The 19,474-nt window shown below is 38.2% G+C and overlaps 1 long non-coding RNA gene across 1 annotated transcript in view; it reads right to left on the bottom strand.

Moving 5' to 3' along the window:
- Nucleotides 1–19,474, bottom strand: part of LOC140599297 (uncharacterized) — a 66,367-nt gene that overhangs the window by 14,707 nt on the left and 32,186 nt on the right. Inside the window, exon 2 of the long non-coding RNA XR_012002008.1 lies at nucleotides 11,382–11,524. This is a non-coding gene — a long non-coding RNA (uncharacterized lncRNA). The remainder of the gene's footprint in view (nucleotides 1–11,381; nucleotides 11,525–19,474) is intronic.

Below are 19,474 nucleotides of genomic sequence, written 5' to 3'. Positions count from 1 at the left end.
AGCTTTCGGTTTACTTTTAAGGACAGCATAACCTAGCCTATCCTTACTATACAATCATGATAATAAGTCCAGACTTAGAGCTAACCTACAGTTTATTGGGATATCAGAATAATCAAAGAAGTACCTCCAAGTGAATTGAAATCCTAAAGCTATTGAAAAGATTGGGGAAAGTTGTATTTGCTTCCTCTTTTCATTGTATTTGACACTAGTCCCCAATTCTTCCCAGACATGGCCCACTGAAATTGCTGGCTATAGTTATCAAATGCAATTAATAGTACAACATCAGCTATTTTTTTAACAATCAACTACCCCAGTCATCCCTTTACCCAGAAAACAAGGATTAAAGACTCTGAGACCTTTTAGCAGTCCAAAGCAGGTGGTTCAGTTTGGGAGCAGGGAGAGGAGATTACTTGCTAATTAGGTATGGTTATTCATTTCCATAAAATGGTCCTTGATTAGTTTCAGAACTCAAGTAATTATGGTGCCTTGTACTCAATAAATGTTCAATGGTGACAGCTATGATGTTGGGGGAGCATGGCCCAAAACCACTTAGGAATCTGGAAATGCAAGAGCTTCTTAGAAAATAAGAATAAAAGCAATTAATTAAAATGTTTATTGGACATCAGAGTATTCATTATGTTATTCATTAAGATTTAAAACTCCATTATTCTTTGATTTTAATCTGAGTTTCCCAACCTCACAAGAAATTTCCTGTTTATCAAGGGACCATGTTAAGAAACTAAGAATAGGATCCAGGGAGTCCAAAGGACATTACATTATGATTTGCGGAAAACTCCAAATGCAAATTTCTAACTGCCTTTCTTGAATTATGTCAAAACATTCCTTTGGCAGTCTCCAAAAAGGAACAAACTGAATAATATCCAAAGGTTCTGGAATCTAGCACAAGTGCCAGCAAATGCATAGTTGGCTTTACAAGTGCAGAGCTGCCTTTTTCTGTCAGGGCATAGTTAAGTGTGTGACAACATAAATCCATGCTTCAAGTAAGTAAGAACAGCTCCGTTTTAAGCGGAGAAGTTCAGACTAATTCTCGGATGTCTCCTTTGTTTTGTAATAATGGGTGTCCCTGAGGCTCCAATCATCTACTGACTTATTAACCAAATATGTGAATGACAAGGTTAAAGAAGGAAAAAAGCACCGCGAATTTTAAAAGCGGCTTCAGATAAATTATGAAAATGGGTATACATGCAAGAGCAAACAGCTGTTGTTTTCTAATGAGTGTTCTCCATTCTAAAATTGAGTGAAGAGATCCTTTTCCAAAAATAAAAATCAAAATATAATACTATGTGGGTTAAGAATATTCACTTAGCTACCCCCTAAAACATATCCTTAAATTATAGTTTAGCTTCATTTGATATAATTTCCTAAATCTCTTATGGATGATACAGTTTCATTATGTAAATGGTTTTATTGAAGTATTTATTTTATAAAGCAGCCAGAGGCTAAAATCCCCACTGAGTTTTATTCTTTAGGTTCCCAAAGAGACTCTCTTTCTGTGAAATGCCAGGGCCTGAAAGACTGTTTTGGCTGTAATTTGTATGAGATGGGGTCTGAATATGGAATAAATAAATATTCAATAAGGGATCCAGAGGTAATTGACAAAGCTCTAGCCATGTATCTATTGATTGACAGAACTCAGTGTTGTCTAAGTGATCATTGAGCTGATTTCCTAAGCAAAGAATTTGTTGTTAGAATAATAAATGGATGTTTTGGAGGGGAATGGCCATAGCCACCATTATTCTGAATACTTTGCAGCCATCTCCACCAAGAACCCATCACTTATGCCTTCCAGGGACCATGTGGGGGGGGGACATCACTCAGCCAAGAGATGTAGTAGATTTCTAGTTTCAGCCATTGTCTGCACATAGAGAGGCCAGGGAACATAAAGGCAAGTGGGCATAGTCTGATGTCAACATACTGGTTATTTTATATGTGTATCAGTTTGCTGGTAGATTAGGAGATCTGCAACTATATGTCTGCTACAGACCATATTTTAAATGTTAAGTACTATGAATCAGCTGGTAACAGTCACTGACTTATTACTCTTTTATGCACCCTCTGCTAAGCTAGCGCAATGGGTACCTTGGTGATGCCTTTCATTAGTGTCCCATAATAGAATATTTATGATGCTACTGCTGACTCATGGAGATATATTTTACATCTCTGCATAGCAAGTTACAATGCAGGATAGAAATAAGTTTCAGGATGGGGAATTAAAAAAGAGGTTTGGTTACAATTACAATAGTGTAATCTTTACAAAGAAAAAGTTAGTTACCAAACCAGGAAGTTCTTACGTCTGTAGAAAAATGCGAGTAAGGGAGTGGTGTTAGAATGTTTCCTTAATCCAATGCATAAGAGATATAAAGTCTCTGACACCCAGAAACAGGTTAAGTAGGACTTTATAGGGGAGCTAGCTGAGAGTGCTGAAAAAAGAGAATCCTTTAAGCTTGTTCCAGTTACTATTTTTCTTCTAGGAAAATGGCTCTGTACATTTATGATTTCACAGATACCATGTGTCATCTTTTTGTTGTCTACAATATTGTGTCTTATGAAAAACACCACCTAGGATGAATTATTTTTATTTTGAAAAATTTAGATCTTTATTTTAAAATTCTGTTATTTCTGGAATGATTTTCCAAGTTTGATTTGGTTTGTTAGGCCAGTTCTACAGCATCATGCACTATTACATTCCATTTAGTTGAAATGGAATTGTCTGTCTCATTTGTATATAACATCTAAATCCCCACTTATGATGGGTATGTTAGTTTGGCATCTGGCCTTAGTCACACTAACATTGCAAAGTAAAGTAATGCTGAAAGAAAGATATTTGATATCCATGGTTAAAAATCAAATTTCATATATAGGTCTGAGTCATTAGTTGGGATGTTATTTATCTGTTATTCCTGAGGCCCTTGACATTAATCTTTAGAAGCTAGAGAATAACTTCTATATTCTCACATATCAAAACTCCCCATTTATTAAGCTGGGATATCAGGTGGTTGAGATTTGTGAGAGCTTCTGACCAAGTTGGACAATGATTGAATTAAATTTCTTAAAATCCAAGCCTTTGCTAATTCTACTGGAAGACTATGTTGAATCATATATCTCACAACTTTACGGCACTTCTTTTTATTGTTTTGTAGTTGAAGTGAGCTACGTGAGATCATTTGGGAATTTTTGGACACTACTATTAATTACAGTTAATAATTAGAAACATATTCTGTGTTTCTCAGGCCACACCCAAAGTTGAATCATACCACTTTTTCATGAACATTATCTCCTGAGTCTTGTCCCTTCTCTGTGGGAAGACACACTCCCTTTGCTATCTCCACATCTCAGGGGTAAAGGATAAGGGGTTCTCATGTGGATTCATGAATACCACTCTCAACTGCTACATGATTTACTTGGTCTTCCTTCTTTCCTTCTCCAGTGCTGCCCATTGTAATTGTTTGTGATAAACCCTTTGGCTCCCCCAAATTCCCTTACCAGTGTTGCCTCCACTGGCCCAAGTTGATGGCTGTTGAAGTCATGCATCTCATATCCTACAGCACAAAGTTTCTCATTGTGCAAAAGCCATGTGAGGTGCACAAATGTAAAGGATGATCATGACCTGGGACCCTTGCAGCTTGAATCACAAACAACAACAACTCCCCATCTCCCTTAAGTTGCACAATGAACAACAACATAGGCTTTGGAGGTTAAGTGATTGGGTTCAAGTCCCAGCTTTTCTTCTTACTTGCTGTGTGACCTGGGGCAAGTTTCTTAACCTATGCTGCAATTTATTTAAAATGTTATAAATAAAAATTACTTATCTCGTAAGGTTGTTGAAAGGATTCAGTGACTTAAAATATATGTGGGACACATATATGGCACATAGTAAAAACTCCAAATATCAGCTTACTTGGCTCTTAAAAGACAAATCAGAGCCACCTTGTGTTCCCAAGGCATCAAGGTGGTGTTTATGCAAACAGTTCTTTCAATTTTTACTTTTAGTGACCCACCCTCACTCCAACCCCATTCCTGTCAGAAATCTGTGGGGCCTGGACCAAAAGTCCATCTGAGTCAGAAGTATCCTTCTTTCTCGTAGCCTCTGCAGTCTGTTAAGTGTGATACTCAATAGGACTTACCTGCCTCTTTTGTATTCATTCTTTCTCAAAAGCTAGCCATTGCCCCACACAAATAGTCTCCTTTTGGAAGATCACCTAACAGACTAAAAGACACAACTGAATTATAAGTGAGCAAGTTTGGGCTTAGGCTAGGAACCTTATTCTGCAGGGACATTTTCAGAAGAATGACTCCTTTTAATTACAGTATGTTTACAGGGCAGATCTCCCAATTATCATTTACTTTGGGTAAATTAAGGCCTCACTCATTTTGAGCCAGAAGTTATGTGTATTCAAGCTGTGAGAAATGACATATTTCAACTAGGCAGGTACAAGAGACTATGAATGTTTTGAAAAAGACAGTTTCTTGTCACTACATTCCCTGGCCCCTCTTCTGGTAGTACTTATTTCATGAAGTGGGTAGGCCATGATAACATCATTCAACCTAGAAGAGCTTATCTCATAAAAATTACATAAACTTTTAGCAAAGTTCCTTGCTATTAGCTAGCCTAATCAGCAATATTGTCCATTCATTAAGAAAAAAATTATTCTCACACTTAAAGCAGCATTTATGAAACCCACTATGTCTATTTTCTTTTGTTAATTGCCTATCTCTATTTTCTTCTGCATGTCTTGTTTTAGAAAGTTGCTGATATTTAACTGTTCTCCAGCTGAAGACATGGACAGTGGCCATGCTACAATTCAACCAAATTAGAATAGCTCCTCGATTAGAATACTCAGAAAATCCTAGTTATTTATGTACCCTTCAAATTTATCCTTGCTCACCTACCCTTTTCAGAGTATTCTCTCTTGAGTACAATGTATTAACTGTGGACTTGATATTTTAGGTTCTTGGAGCTTGAGCTTACCTCTTTAGACTTTCACTTGTCTTTGTGTCCCGAGCTTGCATCAGGCTGAACTACTTGCAGTTAATGGTGAGTGTCCTGCATTTTAATGGTGCTGCGCCTTTGTGCACACTGCTCTCTCCCTCTGTGATGCCCTCTGCCTCTCCTTCACCTTGTTTGCCTGATTTGCTCCCACTCATCCGTCACATCTCATTTTAGGTATCCGCTTTTAAGACCCAGCCAATCTATGTGTGGGATTGACACAGTGCACTGTTTAGACCCCACCATAGCAAATATGACCCTGGAATATAAACAGTTACTTTCTTCTATTCTATTCTTCTATTCTAACAGTTACTTTCTTCTATTCTCAAGAAAATAAACTTCTTGAGGACAGAAATGGGGTCTTTTATATTTATATTCCCAGTGGCTAAGCCCAGGTTTAGCACATAGTGGCTGCTCGATAAATATTATGTTTAAAAATGAATGAATGAATGAATGAATGAATGAACGAATAGATCTGCTAGTGATCATATGAACAAAGGAATTAATTTGGGTTCTTCTAATGAACAGATATTATGAAGATTTGAGAGAAAAGAGAAATAAGGTAAAGCATGTCCTATTGAATATCTTATACATGCTGGACTGTATGGGAAGGGACGATAAAGAAAATTTGGGTTATATTGACTATTAGTTTCTTTGGATTGAATTTACCTCTAAGTTTATAGAAGTACTAGTTAAATTAGTAGAGTAATCAATTTTTTCTTATTGTATTTTACTATGAACAAACAGTGACCTGATAGTATAGGTATGTTTATTGTGTACATTTGCAGATGGAGAAATTCAATGTCCTGCATGGTAAGGGTCTTGCCCAAAGTTACAAAGTCATAAGTGGTAGAGTCAAAATTCAAACCCTGGTCTTCTGGATCCAAGCCTCAGGACATGTAGGCTCTTTTATAGAACAACAACATGACATTTAGGTCCAAAAAATTGCTCTACTAAAGGGAAGAGGGAATTTGTAAAATGATGCATTAATATACAGGCTTTATCTAAAGGACATGAGGTCTGAGTTTTTGTGTCCACAGTGTGAGTCTGGGAGCAACCCTTTACTAGCTGTATAACCTCTGGAGTCCATTAGCTTCTCCTAGTGTCATTGCCTCTGCATTAAATTACAATTATTAGTACCTGTACTAAGCAGTGCAACTGTGAGATTTAAAAATAATGTGTGTAAAGTTCCTAGCATGCAGTAAGTACTCCAAAAAATGTTATTAATCTTACTAGAGTTGATGCCTTCAAATGTTGGCTGGATAGCTTTGCACTGCATGAGAATCAGAACATAGAGTTACAAACTCAGCACTGAATATTGTGTAAAATCGTATGAAAAATGTTCATATAAATGAGGAATATCTTTTTTTATTCTGTTGCATTTTTGTCCTCCTTGGACAGAGTACATTTTACATTTTGGAGCTTACTAGTTTGTACAAATAGAAAAAAAAACTTCCAAATATGTGAATGCCTAATGACACAACAAAGGGAATTTCACAAGCAAATTTATTACTGTGCATTTTCAGGTAATGTAAGCAAAGAGGTAATCATTTGTCATTCTTTGAATGTGCGCAAGCAGATGAAAACACATTGTAATTTGTGCAGCTATTGGAAAGATCTTCAACATAAGAAGCGTGAGCCTTGATGTTGGCAACCCCCTACAGTGAATACAATAGCCAGTTATGTTTGAAAAATTGGCAAGTTCAGGGCAGCAGATTCCTGCATACTTGAGGCTGCTTGTTGATTTCCTTTCAACTCAAACCCAAGTCAGGCCAGTTCCTCCATTGCAGAACAACAATGTGGCAACCAGGAATGAATTTTTCCCCACCCTTTATCCCCCAATTCCTCCCTTCAGACAAATCATCCTGCCCAGATTTCAAAGAAATCCCGGAGAGGCATACTTGCTGTTACATCTCCAGGACTCCAGCCAGCACAAATCAAGAAAATGGTTTCCAGGTGCAGACTGCCTCCACCCATCTCCCGCCCCTGCCTGCCACCGCCCCCCCCCCCCCAACTTTAAATCTGGTGATTGCTCCAAGCTTTAATCTGGAGATGGACGATAGGGGGAACAGGAGGGTAACCTTAGCATTCAAAAGCCCTCAGAAAATTATTTTTCTTTTTTCATTTTAGTGGAGTCATGTCCATTCTCCAAAACATATCAAACAACCCAGCATGATTAATTCTGTCTCTTTTGATAAGCCTCAGACCCCTAATAACTAGGATACATTATCTGAACTATAGAAGGAGCCCTACAGAGTGAGGCTTTCACAAAGGTAGTTCTAATCTAATGCTATTACTATCTCCCAGTCACTAGCCCCATTTTCACACAAAGCGGTAATTGGTGGAAAAATTGCCTACTTTTCGCAATAGTCCTGGATTTTCTAAATTCAAGTAATAGCAGATAATTATCAATAAACAAAACACTATAGAGAAACATCTTTGGGAAACTTTTCCAGACATAATAATATTCACAGTAGTATAACAACAATTAGGAGTGACAACGTTTAGAACAAGTGCCATTGGCCCTGTTCATCTCCTTTATTTATAACTGTAGTAATTTCTCCTATGTCCAAATACCAGGATATTCATCATTCTGAACACTATGTATCTCTGTTCATTTTGATTTTCTGAATTCATATATAGAATATTCTTTTACATTGTCAAAATACAAAAATCTTTAGATTCTATTTTATAACTATAAATCTGTATTTTTTTCTATAAAGTACAAATATTTTATTTTATTTTATTTTAATTTTTATTTATTTATGATAGGCACACAGTGAGAGAGAGAGAGAGAGAGAGAGGCAAGAGACACAGGCAGAGGGAGAAGCAGGCTCCATGCACCGGGAGCCCAACGTGGGATTCGATCCCGGGTCTCCAGGATCGCGCCCTGGGCCAAAGGCAGGCGCTAAACCACTGCGCCACCCAGGGATCCCAAGTACAAATATTTTAAAGCAAATGGTTTCTCATACTATGCCATCATTATATAAGCATTATTCACTGTGGGTGGCGAACTTTAGGACAGTATATTCCTGTGTCTCTAAACTTGTCCCACACAAAGGATAGATTTCAAATACCAAGGTCAACGAGTTTTTTGTTGTTCATCTCATCATGTAGATTATAACTTGTTTTATTTTTAGAATATAATCAATTTGTATAGTTATTTTTCCCTTCCTGAAGTTCCCAGTTTTATTGTTATGCTATTTTTTCCTATGCTATTTTGTTCCTATGTTATTCTTCTGATGTTTTTTCTTACTGAGAAAATAGAGTAAGAAAGAGAAAGAAAAAATATATAGAGATAAAATATATACTTTTTAACATACATTAGTAAGATTTCCAGCTTCTCAATCAAATAATCGAGTTTAAATCCATTAAAGTATTTTAAAATCTATTTGTTCTATAAACCTCTGAATTTCTGTTTTTCTTTAACTTTAGTAGCAGAAACTGCTAGTGCTTCCAGTATTTGTGTAATCCTGTTCTCCTTTTCTTTGTGCACAACTATTGTATTTCCAGGCTCCTTGTAGTTAGAAAAACATCCTTAAAGAAGTAATGTGCCCACTTGGGGAGCTGGAGCACAAGTATCTCATATATGCAACCCTCTTTCTTTTATCCACCAACTAAATGGAGAAGATTGGAAGACCTCGGAGAGAAAAAAGCAACAGATGGAAGAATCCTGGGTGCCATGAATGACAGAGTGGAACACATATCCCACACACACTGATTCAAATTGGAATATGATATAAGCAAGGAATAAAGGTGTATGGTATTGAGCCACTGGGATTTGGGAACTTTTTATTAGAGCATATAACCAACACTGACTAATGCAGAAACTGGTACCTTGGTGTGAGCTGATGCAGAAATGCAAATCCTAAAATATGTGACTTCGTGGTTGGGTGTCAGATTGCACAAAATCAAACTGAAGGCTGGGACCCTATAAAGACCTGTTATACAGTGGGAGTAATTATGGTAAACTATTATTTATGAGCACTTTGAAAGAGACCATATGCCAACTGAGCCTGAAACTTTCAGGCAGTGGTTGGGAAGAGTCAGAGTGAACATCTGTGTTGGCTGCTCCTGGCTAAAGTATTAGAAGAATGAGATGAGTTTAGATAAGAATTGGCTAGTTTGCAAGCAGAAATGAAAGAAAATAGAATCCAGAAATTGGACACCACAAAGGAATGGAAAAGCCAACTGTTTTCTAGAATACAAACTGCAGGATATAAGATTGAAAGAGTCTTTGATCCACTGTTGCTCATTAGGATTCAGGTGTTGCCTTCCCACTCCAGCTTGTTGGCCCCAGGGTAGTCAAGAAATCAAGCGTGAAAATTATGTCTAGGAATAAACTTTGAGTTTATTGCATGGTTACTAGTGTCTGAAAATGACTGATAACAAATAGATCAATAGTTTACATATTTTGAAAGAATTTTATTGCCAATGAAATTGCAAACCCCATAGGAAAGACTATTAACCTCCTAAGACAGAGGTTCTAGAAAAGGGACCATGTTGCCTCCCAGGAAACATTTGGAAATGTCTGAATACATTTTTGGTTGTCATTGCTGGGGGATTGTCACTACTAGTGGGTAGAAGCCGGGACTGCTGCTAAATGTCCTAAAATACACAGGACATTTCCCCAAAATAAAGAATTATGCAGCCCCAAAAAATGTTACTTTATCAGTTGAGAGACCCTGGTTTAAAACAACCATCATATGTCCAAACTTGCTTGTAGAGGAAGTGAGCTGCAAAAGCTGAGGGTCCTGTGAGAGGCACAGACCTGACACCCCCTGCAGAACCCCACAGAGGGCCATGAAGAATAATTGACAAAATAAGACCTGCCAGAGGACAGATGAGGGTCCACTGTGTGATTCTTTTTTTTAATATTTTATTTATTTATTCATGACAGACACAGAGAGAGAGAGAAAGAGAGAGGCAGAGACACAGGCAGAGCGAGAAGCAGGCTCTGTGCAGGGAGCCTGACGTGGGACTTGATCCCCCGTCTCCGGGATCACACCCTGGGCTGAAGGCGGTGCTAAACCACTGGGCCACCGGGGCTGCCCCCACTGTGATTCTTAATGTTAGCAACAGCTGCCAGTATGTATAGTCCCCAATTATAGTGAAAATTTGGCAGGCCACAGGCAGTATGTCCACCATGTTTGAGACTCTCCTGTTTCTTTCAGCATACACTTGGTTAGTTTGATTGGTATGGAATTAGCAGTTCAAAATAATTTTTAACATCCTGAACACATTGTTTCACTGTCCTCTGACATTCAGTATTGCTGATTTAAATTCTAAAACCCATCTATGATTCTTGTACTTTTGCAAGTGACCTTATTTTCTCTCTAGATGTTTAAGGTTCTTTTTTTTTGTCCCTAGTATTCTGATGTTTTACAAAGATACCTCTAGGTTGGCTTTTTTTTTTTTCCCCCACTGATCCCGCTGGACACTGGTAAGGTTCTATTTGTAGAGTCCTGATTTGCTTCTGCACAGGAAAATCATCATCTATTACTCCTTTAATCATGTCTCTGTTCTTTTTTCAAGAAGTCTGATTTTGTGGAGATTAAAACTTGTGACAGTGATTCTCTATATCTCTTAATTTTTCTCTATTTTTTTTCTTTTGTATTTTATTCTGCGTTTTTGACAAGCCTAGAGGCACCATAGATTTAAATTCCTTCTGCTGCTACTTTATGTTTAGTGTGAGACCTGAACTTCCAGAAGTTTCTCTCAGTATTCCTTCTCCACTGGCAGCTTTCCAGCGGGCCCCTTTCTGTACTACAAGAGAGAATGTCTCTTGGCATTCTTACTCCCTCCTGAAGCAGCCTTCTGGCACTTGGTGCTGGGGTTTTCTCAGTTCCCTGCTCCTGCCTCAGGTTAGGCAAGTCCTAGGAGCCTGATCCTCAGTGATGGGGCTCTGTCAGCATTCCTGCTCCAGCCCAGCAGTGAAAGCCTCTATCTTGTATCTGTGCAGGGTAAGTAGGAGTGGTTTCCTGCCCCTTCCTGGGGTCAGAAGGCTTCTTCTGGTGGTGTCAACATGGGGTAGAATGAGTGGGCAGGTTTCCTGATTGTCCCACAGTGGCAGGTGACCATTGCCTTATCCTTGTGCAAAGGATGAAGTGCAAAAGAGTATTATCTCTAGATTCTCCTGTTCCAACCTCATGTGTAGGCAGGTCCTAAATTCCCACACAAGCAAGATGGTCTCCCTCAGGTCTGGTCAGGCCCCATTGTTCCTTCTAGAACTCAGTGGAGGGCTATGTAAAAGCTTCAGCCAAGAGCATGGACTCTTCCTGTGTCTGGAGCTCTGGGAATTCTGAATTGTCCTATTAGCTTATACACAGCCACAAAGAACTTGTTGACATTTTAACCTTCTTTTTTTTCTTACCTGCTTCTATGATGGCCAATTCCGCTAGTCTCTTTGTTCTAGTCAAAGGAAAAGAGTTGTGTGTTCCCTCTCTCCTCCAAGGAGCTTCTTGCTGTTTGGATTTCAGTTTGCATGTTGCCTTGTAATCACAGCTCCCTGAAGGGCTAGAAAAAAAATAGGATTTTTTAAGACTACCAGGCTTGCTCTCATTAGGGTGAGAACAACACTCTTGCTGATTTCTGTATCCTAAGCAGGAACAGAAGTCCAATGTTTCTTTGTGATTTGTAAGAACACTGTCATTTCTGATGGCTTTTTTTTTTGCAGCCTATTATATTTTAGAGATGTAATATATTCTTGGATTTCACTGAATTCATTAATAAGTACTTGTGAAAAGCACTGATCTGTTAATTATTTCTGGAGTAAATTCATCTTGGTCATTCTCTTTGGTGGTATTTATTTTTCTCAAATGTCTGGGAGTTTTGGTTTTCCATCTGTAATAACAAATGAAAGACTACATTGATTAATTATGTAGCTGGTATGTATGGGTTTCCTGTTCCAATAAACCACTTTTCTGAATGAAAAGGATGAATGGATGGGACGGGCCAACTGCAGGCTTCATTTTAGTTAGATAGGTGAACTCTAACTCTACCCATACTCAGCAAATTATTTGTTTTGAGAATTCTTCGAAGGATTTTTCTGGAGGGAGGGACCTCATGCAACAAGCCCAAGGAAAGAGCCTGATGATACAGCTGCTTCTTAAAACAGTCTTTTAACTATTACCTATTACCCTGACTTCTGCCCCAACCTCTTGCTTTCCATACCTAACAGCTCTAGGAATGGAGCCTCTCCATTATGGGCAGAATTCCTTCCAATTCTTTAGCTATGCCCTGTGTGTGTACCAGGCTAAAATTTTTAGATGCTCTCTACTATTCATCTCTATATTCCACAATCAAACCACTCTGTCACTGAGAAACCTATTAACATTCCAATCTTCAAATATATCCCTGTTTGTATTCTCATTCACGACCTTTGGAGACTATAGGGGGGTAAGCATGTGGTTAATTTCAAATACTTGAACTGGTAGTTCCTCCATCCATTTTGCTTATCCTTAGGTCCCCTTCATTTCTTTTCATGCTTCTCTTTTTTTCCTTTTTTTTTTTCTTGAACCAAACAAAAATTTATCTGCTTGTCTTATGCAAAGAAACTTTTCTTCCCATTCTGAATTCTTGGCATCAGCTGATAGTAGCCACTTGGACCTAAATGCCTCACCAGTTATTTAGCCAAATATTTTTTCCAAAACATACATTTTTTTCATTCCTGCCAAGTAAACATATGTCATCACCTACTAAGATTAATATGTTCTTCCTCACTTCATTATAATAATATATAGAATCTAAAAATGCCATTTTCATCTTACATATTCCTCAAAATCTTTCCAAGTCCACATTACTTCTGTGATAATGCCATCAATTTTCCTACATCTAACTCTCTTGTCCATTTCCCAATGCTTGCCACTAAGAATTCTCTAAACATGTTTGCATCGTGAACTAGACTCCTAGAACTTTACACCTGTCATTTCCTCACCCTGGAAAGCTTACCTTTCCCCTTAAAAAGTTTTACCCACCTTTGAGAGTCATTTGAAATCTCATTTTTTCCACCAGATTTCCTGGACATCCCAAGCTGAAGAGGAACCTTATTCTTTATCTACCTTATGTCCCTTTAGGATGACTAATTCACTTGGTACTACTTTACAGTACTGACTGGGTACATCCTCAAGTGCATATAGTACAGCAAAAATTACCCTGAACTTGCCAGTGCAGGATATGTTCTTTATTCACCCTAATTTCTTCCTAGCTATGTGTCATTCTTGCATCATTTAGCCTCCCTGAGTCTCCATTTCCTCATTTATATAAAGAGAAATATCTATTTATTCCATTGAATGGAAATAATAAAACCTAGTTCAGAGGATAGTGAAGATTAAGTGAAATGATTTGTGCATGATGCCAAACTTTGCACCGGTCTCATTGCAGATGGCTAACTAATCTGTCCCCCCCCCCCCATCCCCTTCTTCTCTCCTCCTCCCCTCTCTGTTCCCTTCTCCCTCCCTCCCTCCCTCTCCCGCCCCCCCTTTCTCTCTCCCTCTCTGTCACAAAATCTTGTGGGAGGCAAGGCTAAAATGATGCTGACAAATTGTGAAGAATCTTGTGTGAAATGCGAGGTGCTGATGAGTTGATTTTATGAAAACATTTTTTAGGAAGATAATTCTAGTGCAGGAGGGAAAATAAATAGGAAGAGGAAAACCCTGGCAGTTGAGAGATCAGTTTGGAGGCTATGCCATATTTATATGGGAAATGCTGAGAGCCTGAATGAGGGGAAAAAATGGAATTTGTTGATGAATGTGTTCTGAGAGTGGGTGAAAGGGATTGGGTTAAGAGCACAGGTGCAGAGTTTAGTTTGGAGATGATGAGTTTCTTCCTCAGGTTTAAACCCTTTTGCAGATGACTGAACATGGGGGAGCTGGAAGCTATGGAAGTTCATACTGCTCACATCTGTTTTCTCTGTTGAGAAGATAGAATCAACCTTATAGTGACATATATATTCTTAGAGTGACAAAGATTGAGCAGCTCCTTTTGAGGAGTAGGAATGTGCAAGGCAAAGGACAAGTGACAACAACAGTGACTGGAAGCTATATATTTCTGGTAGTTATTATTTGTCTGCTGGCATAAATTTTTTACATTTGTATCTTGGTATATTGAACATGGATTAGCCTCAAACACAGGAACCAGTCTCAGCCCTTGAGTACTACCAGATCATCACTTTTGGCCATGCAGATTGCACCATGCCAAACTCCAGGGATCATCATTCACATAGTCCATGATATAACTAGTTCCCATGAGGTTGTTAATATGACAGCACTGAGTGCAGCTAATGATGAAGTTAAAGAGGATTCCTGTCTCAGGATGATGAGGGGCTCTTCTTCAGCTTTCATTCCCCAAAGAAGAGTGGAGGAAGAACCTCTTTAAACCTGCTAAAGCATTAAGTTCCACTGCAAGAAAACACAGAGATTTCTCCCAGCTCATGGTGGATGATGCATTGACTCCTAGGTATAGACAATGGCTTATTTCTCTTGCTTTCTTTCTAAGAAGCTCACCTTTGATCTTGGAGTGGTAGTGGAGGCATATGTAAGCATTCCCAAATCTTTTTCTTTGGAGAAAAAAAAAAAAGGAACATACAACCCTGAAAAATGTTCACTGTTGAAACAAAGTGTATTTTCATCCAGATAACCATCCTTGGACACACTTTTCAGGATCTGCTACATTTCTTGGACCTCTTTCTGTTAATTGCACTGCTCTTGCCAAACCCTAGATTTGGCTTAATCGAACTGCTTCAGGAAATGGCAAAGTATAACAGGAAAAAAACAGTTTTATGCCAGAAAAATCCTGATCTTGCTACTTACTGGTTAAGTGTCTTTCTAAGTCTTGGTTTTCATCTGCAAATGGAGTTAATAATATTTTCTTCATGAGCTCAATGTGAAAAATAAAGGATATTTCCAAAGTCTAATAGTGTCAGATAAAAAAAGTTTTAAAATGTTAGCTGCTTTCCTATCCCCACTTGTGGTTGAGTACTTGTGTTGGACAAGAAAAACCTTGTATGAAATCAGAATGCCTGGGATCCCTGGGTGGCGCAGTGGTTTGACACCTGCCTTTGGCCCAGGGCGTAATCCTGGAGTCCAGGGATTGAGTCCTGTGTCAGGCTTCCTGCATGGAGCCTGCTTCTCCCTCTGCCTGTGTCTCTGCCTTTCTCTCTCTCTGTGTGTGTTTCTTATGAATAAATAAATAAAATCTTAAAAAAAAAAGAATGGCAGGCCATCTTGTAAACTTTAAGTGAGATTTATCTAGATAATCTAGATAATGGAGATGGATAAAGGTAGGGAGTCACCTTTTTCCACTTTCTCCCATAATCCAAACACAAGTCAGCCCCTGGACTCCTGAATTCCCCAACAACATCCCCAACTACTAGAGCAATTGTTGGCTAATCATCTAGCTGATAGGATTTCTTCTTTTTTTCTGCTTTACAGCTTTTATTTTCAGTATAGCTAAAACTTCTTTTTCCATGTAGTTGTCCTTAAAAATATCATTGATAGTTATTAGAAATTTTATAAAATATGTCCACCTAAATTCCTTTAGGGTCTCTTATACTGACATAGCTGCCAGGAAAAATGATGCAAGAGGTACCCAAAACTAACTTTTGGTAAGGTTTAGTTTTTATACAATAGAATCGCACAAATTTTGAATTTTCTTCTACTTTGGGGATTTGATGCCTGAGGCTATTAAAGAAAAAAGTTCAAATTTGTGGGAAGAATCATTAACATATCTTTGGGCTTTCCTACAGAAAGCTTTGAGGAAAACAGAACTCTAATCTATGCTCAGGTTTAGAATCGTACTTCATGTGTCTTTATATCACTGTTTCATGCAGGAACCTTTATTATTTGGGTTCTTGGTAAACCATGTTCTTCAAAATACCCAGAATAATATCTCCATGAGCAATTCAAGAAAAGGTCTCTAGGACAAAGATACTAAGAAACTATACAACAATGGTCCGTGTAACTTTTACCTCTATTATTGTGATAAATCACTATTTTACATGTCAATATTAATAGTGAGCACTCTAAGTGGTATTATCATAAATAGTAACAATTTACAGGGACTATCACAAAATATTGCACTAACATATCCTCAGAAATCATAATGTCCATTCTCCAAAGGGGAATCCTGTGTCCAAGGAGATAGAGCATCTGTTCTAGTGAGTAAAGGGCAAGAACACAGCTACTAGCTCTGTATGCTTTCTATAGTGTCATGCCCCACTTTTAGGTATATAGTAACAAAGTCAAATCAAACTGGAAATAGGATTTAAAGTTCATAAGAGGATTGTGCAGTTTCAAATCTATAATAAATACCAAGATCAATTTCATATGTGAGATTTATTTTTCCCCTGTCCTGTTATCTTATGTCATTTCATTGTGGTATAATCATAACTATAGAAACATAGCAAGTCTTCAAAAAATAGTCATGATCCTATGTTTACAGACAAATCTAAAAATTGGATTTAGCTTAAGCTATCTAAATCACACTAATTCCCTTTCTCAAGTTAATGCCCAAGGCCAACATAATATACAGAGCCTACAAGCTAGTTTTAGTGTTATATCTAAGTTGAATTGTTTATTCAAAGTCAAACAGCAACATATTTAGGAAAAAAAATTAGCTATGTGGAAGTGAAATTTAATTCAATATAACTGAAATACTTCATGAACAATCTAATAATTTTGTCAAACTTTGAAATTTTCCTTTTTATAAAAAAAATTGTACTCACGTTAAAAAGTCCAGCAAGGCAGCTGTTAATATTTGCTTTTCTTGCCGAGTAAATTGTTGCCTTTTCTTCAGATCAAATAAAGCAAATTGAAAATCAACCAAACCAGAAAGTCACACTTACAAAAGTTTAGACACGCTAAACTATGCCACTTCGCATGTGAGGTTTTCTATAAACGTATGTCCAATGCTTTTCTCTGAAGCTATATATTATGGGTCTGTAAAGGAGCTATTCCCAGAGGTGGGGAACTACGACAATAATCAGAATTTTTCCTGAGCATTTTGCTCATTAATGATTGAAAATCCTCACTGAGCTGATGAAATCCCAAGGTCAGGCTTTGAAAATCAGCCTGGGTGTTGCTTTCCCACAATCAACACATACTTAGCCAGCTGCTCTGTAGAGATTTACCCTGCTTGGCAACACAGCAAATCTGCTTCAGGAACTGGAATTGCCTACAATAAGCAACATCTCTAAAGGGGAAATAGAACATCCTCGAATGTGAAGTATGGCTCCAGAAAAGAAAAGTTAAGCACCAGCCTCTGCTTTAGGTTAAGGCAAAGTAATTTAATTTGAGGCACTGTTTACTGAAAAGCTAGGATGCTGGAATCCAATCTGAATCTTTTGGCTTGCTGTATGAAATCTGTCATTGATAGAGGTGCTGGAATTTTTAATGTGTAACTACTGTACTATCTGAATGTATTATGGAACTGAAACTGTCTCAAGGGGCTATAAGCACCTTAGATTATTTGAATATCACTTTGTGCAAGCCTTGAGGATTCAGGTGTAAGGCTTTGGTTTCAATGGGATATAGTACTGCACTGGAAACAGGATGCTCCTCAGCCAAATCAAGAAAAAATGTGTAGAAGCATGTAGTTATTGCAAGCTAAAGGAGCAACAGACATACTGCTTGAGAGCTTTACATTAGGGAAAGAATTCAAAGTGTGAGCAGGCTCATACATTTTCAAAAGGATGGAGATTGGCACTGGGGTCATTACTTGTGCATACAACATGGGTGTATCTTGTTCATATGGTGAGCATGGCTGCAAAGCATTATAAGTTAGGAGAGGGGGGCATAGCCAAAGGGGCCCTCCTCAGGTTGACAGAAATAACCTCTTCTAAGATTTGTTGCTCAAGAGTTAATTGTAATTAGTAAATTTATGGTGGGAAGAGCTAGGTCTTAGAACACTGGTCTGAGTCCGAGCCATAGAAGACAGTGTCCTGTTTCTAGGAGGTGGCAAGGGAGTGGCATGAGTCATGGTCTGATGACGAAGCCTGGGATTTAATACTGGACTTCAGTTTTCTCTAGGGCACTTGAATTCGGTTAAAATCCAATCCCTATGGTTTTAATAGGTAGTGGGCTTACAGTTGTCTGTGGCACTGTGGGCAACCAGGGGCCCAGGAACTATCCTAGGTTCATTGGAGACTAACCTGAGGGCAGTAGAATTAACTCAAAACCCTGATAGATCTGACCAGATTCATATGTGGCCAACTCTACGCAGCATGGCACATAGTGGGCACTCAGTCATGATTTCCCTAAACAAAAGTGAGCCTGGTATTTGGAGATGCTGCAGTGCAGCCAGGCCTATAAAATCAAGGCACCAGCAATACATTTAGCAATGTTGCATGACAGTCCTTTAAAAGAAGATGGCTGTATTTGTGGTGAACATAGTATAACATGTGGTAAAGTAACATGGTGATCACCTGAAATTAAAGTAGCATGTGTGTCAGCTATACTCAAATTTTTTGAATGTCCTTTTTCTACATTTTACATCTTTTTCAATATAAACACAAGATGTAGGTAACAGTAGTTTTCTTGTGTCTACTTTAGAAGTGAAAGCAGGAACCAAAAACACGAAATCCAGAGGTTGAATCCAGAGGTTCATTGTCATAGTTGAGATGGAGCTATAAAAGATTCCTAATTCTTATGAGTTCTTATTCTTCTTTCTAACCCAGAGCGTTTCCCCTAGATCCCTTCTGGTAGTAGGAGCTTTGATACATAGATTCTGGCAAGTATTCTTGGCATCTTCTCTTGGTCCAGCACAAAGCCATATTCTAATCATTCTGGTTCCATGCTGGATTCAGTTGACCTAAAGGATCCCACTCTGATGATATTTTCCTCCTGGTTTACTTCTTTTTATTCCCCTGTCCATTTTAAAGAATCCAGTTACATCTTTCAAAGCCGAGCTTGAGTCCCAGATGAGTCCTATGGTTCTGATGGTGAGAATCCTAACATTTACCACATGTTGTTCTTGAGTGCTTAACGTTTTTTTGTTCCCAAATTGTTTGGGAATTTATTTTATGTCTTTTAGATTTCCACAGCCTAGAGGAAATAAATATCCATTGATTCAACTGCTCTGCAGCCCTCAATATTAGATAACATTACCTTTGCATTTTCATTGTAATACTACAATCTAGAGAGGGAACTACTAATCTTGGGAGATATCAGAAATATCTAGTAACATACACATTCCTTGAGTGTTACTTTGTATAAAAATTATAAACAAGGTATATAATCCTAGATTATCTACATTACTCTGGGAATTGGAATACATGATCTCTAAGAGCCCTTCCAAATATATGATATATCTGATCATAAGAAGACCTATGCAACAACTCTTTGGAGACCATGCAAAGCTCAGCCTAGATGGTTCTGGGCAAGGACTGCTTCTATTGCTCAGTGACATAGAAGGCCCATATGGAAAGGTACAATCTAGAGACCAGGCTGAATGTGGGAAGCAGAGCAAGTG

The sequence above is a fragment of the Vulpes vulpes genome, chromosome 6 (assembly GCF_048418805.1).
Source record: "Vulpes vulpes isolate BD-2025 chromosome 6, VulVul3, whole genome shotgun sequence".
Lineage (NCBI taxonomy): Eukaryota > Metazoa > Chordata > Mammalia > Carnivora > Canidae > Vulpes > Vulpes vulpes.
Note: the sequence above shows the minus strand (reverse complement) of the source record. Positions and strands in the feature narration are given on the sequence as shown.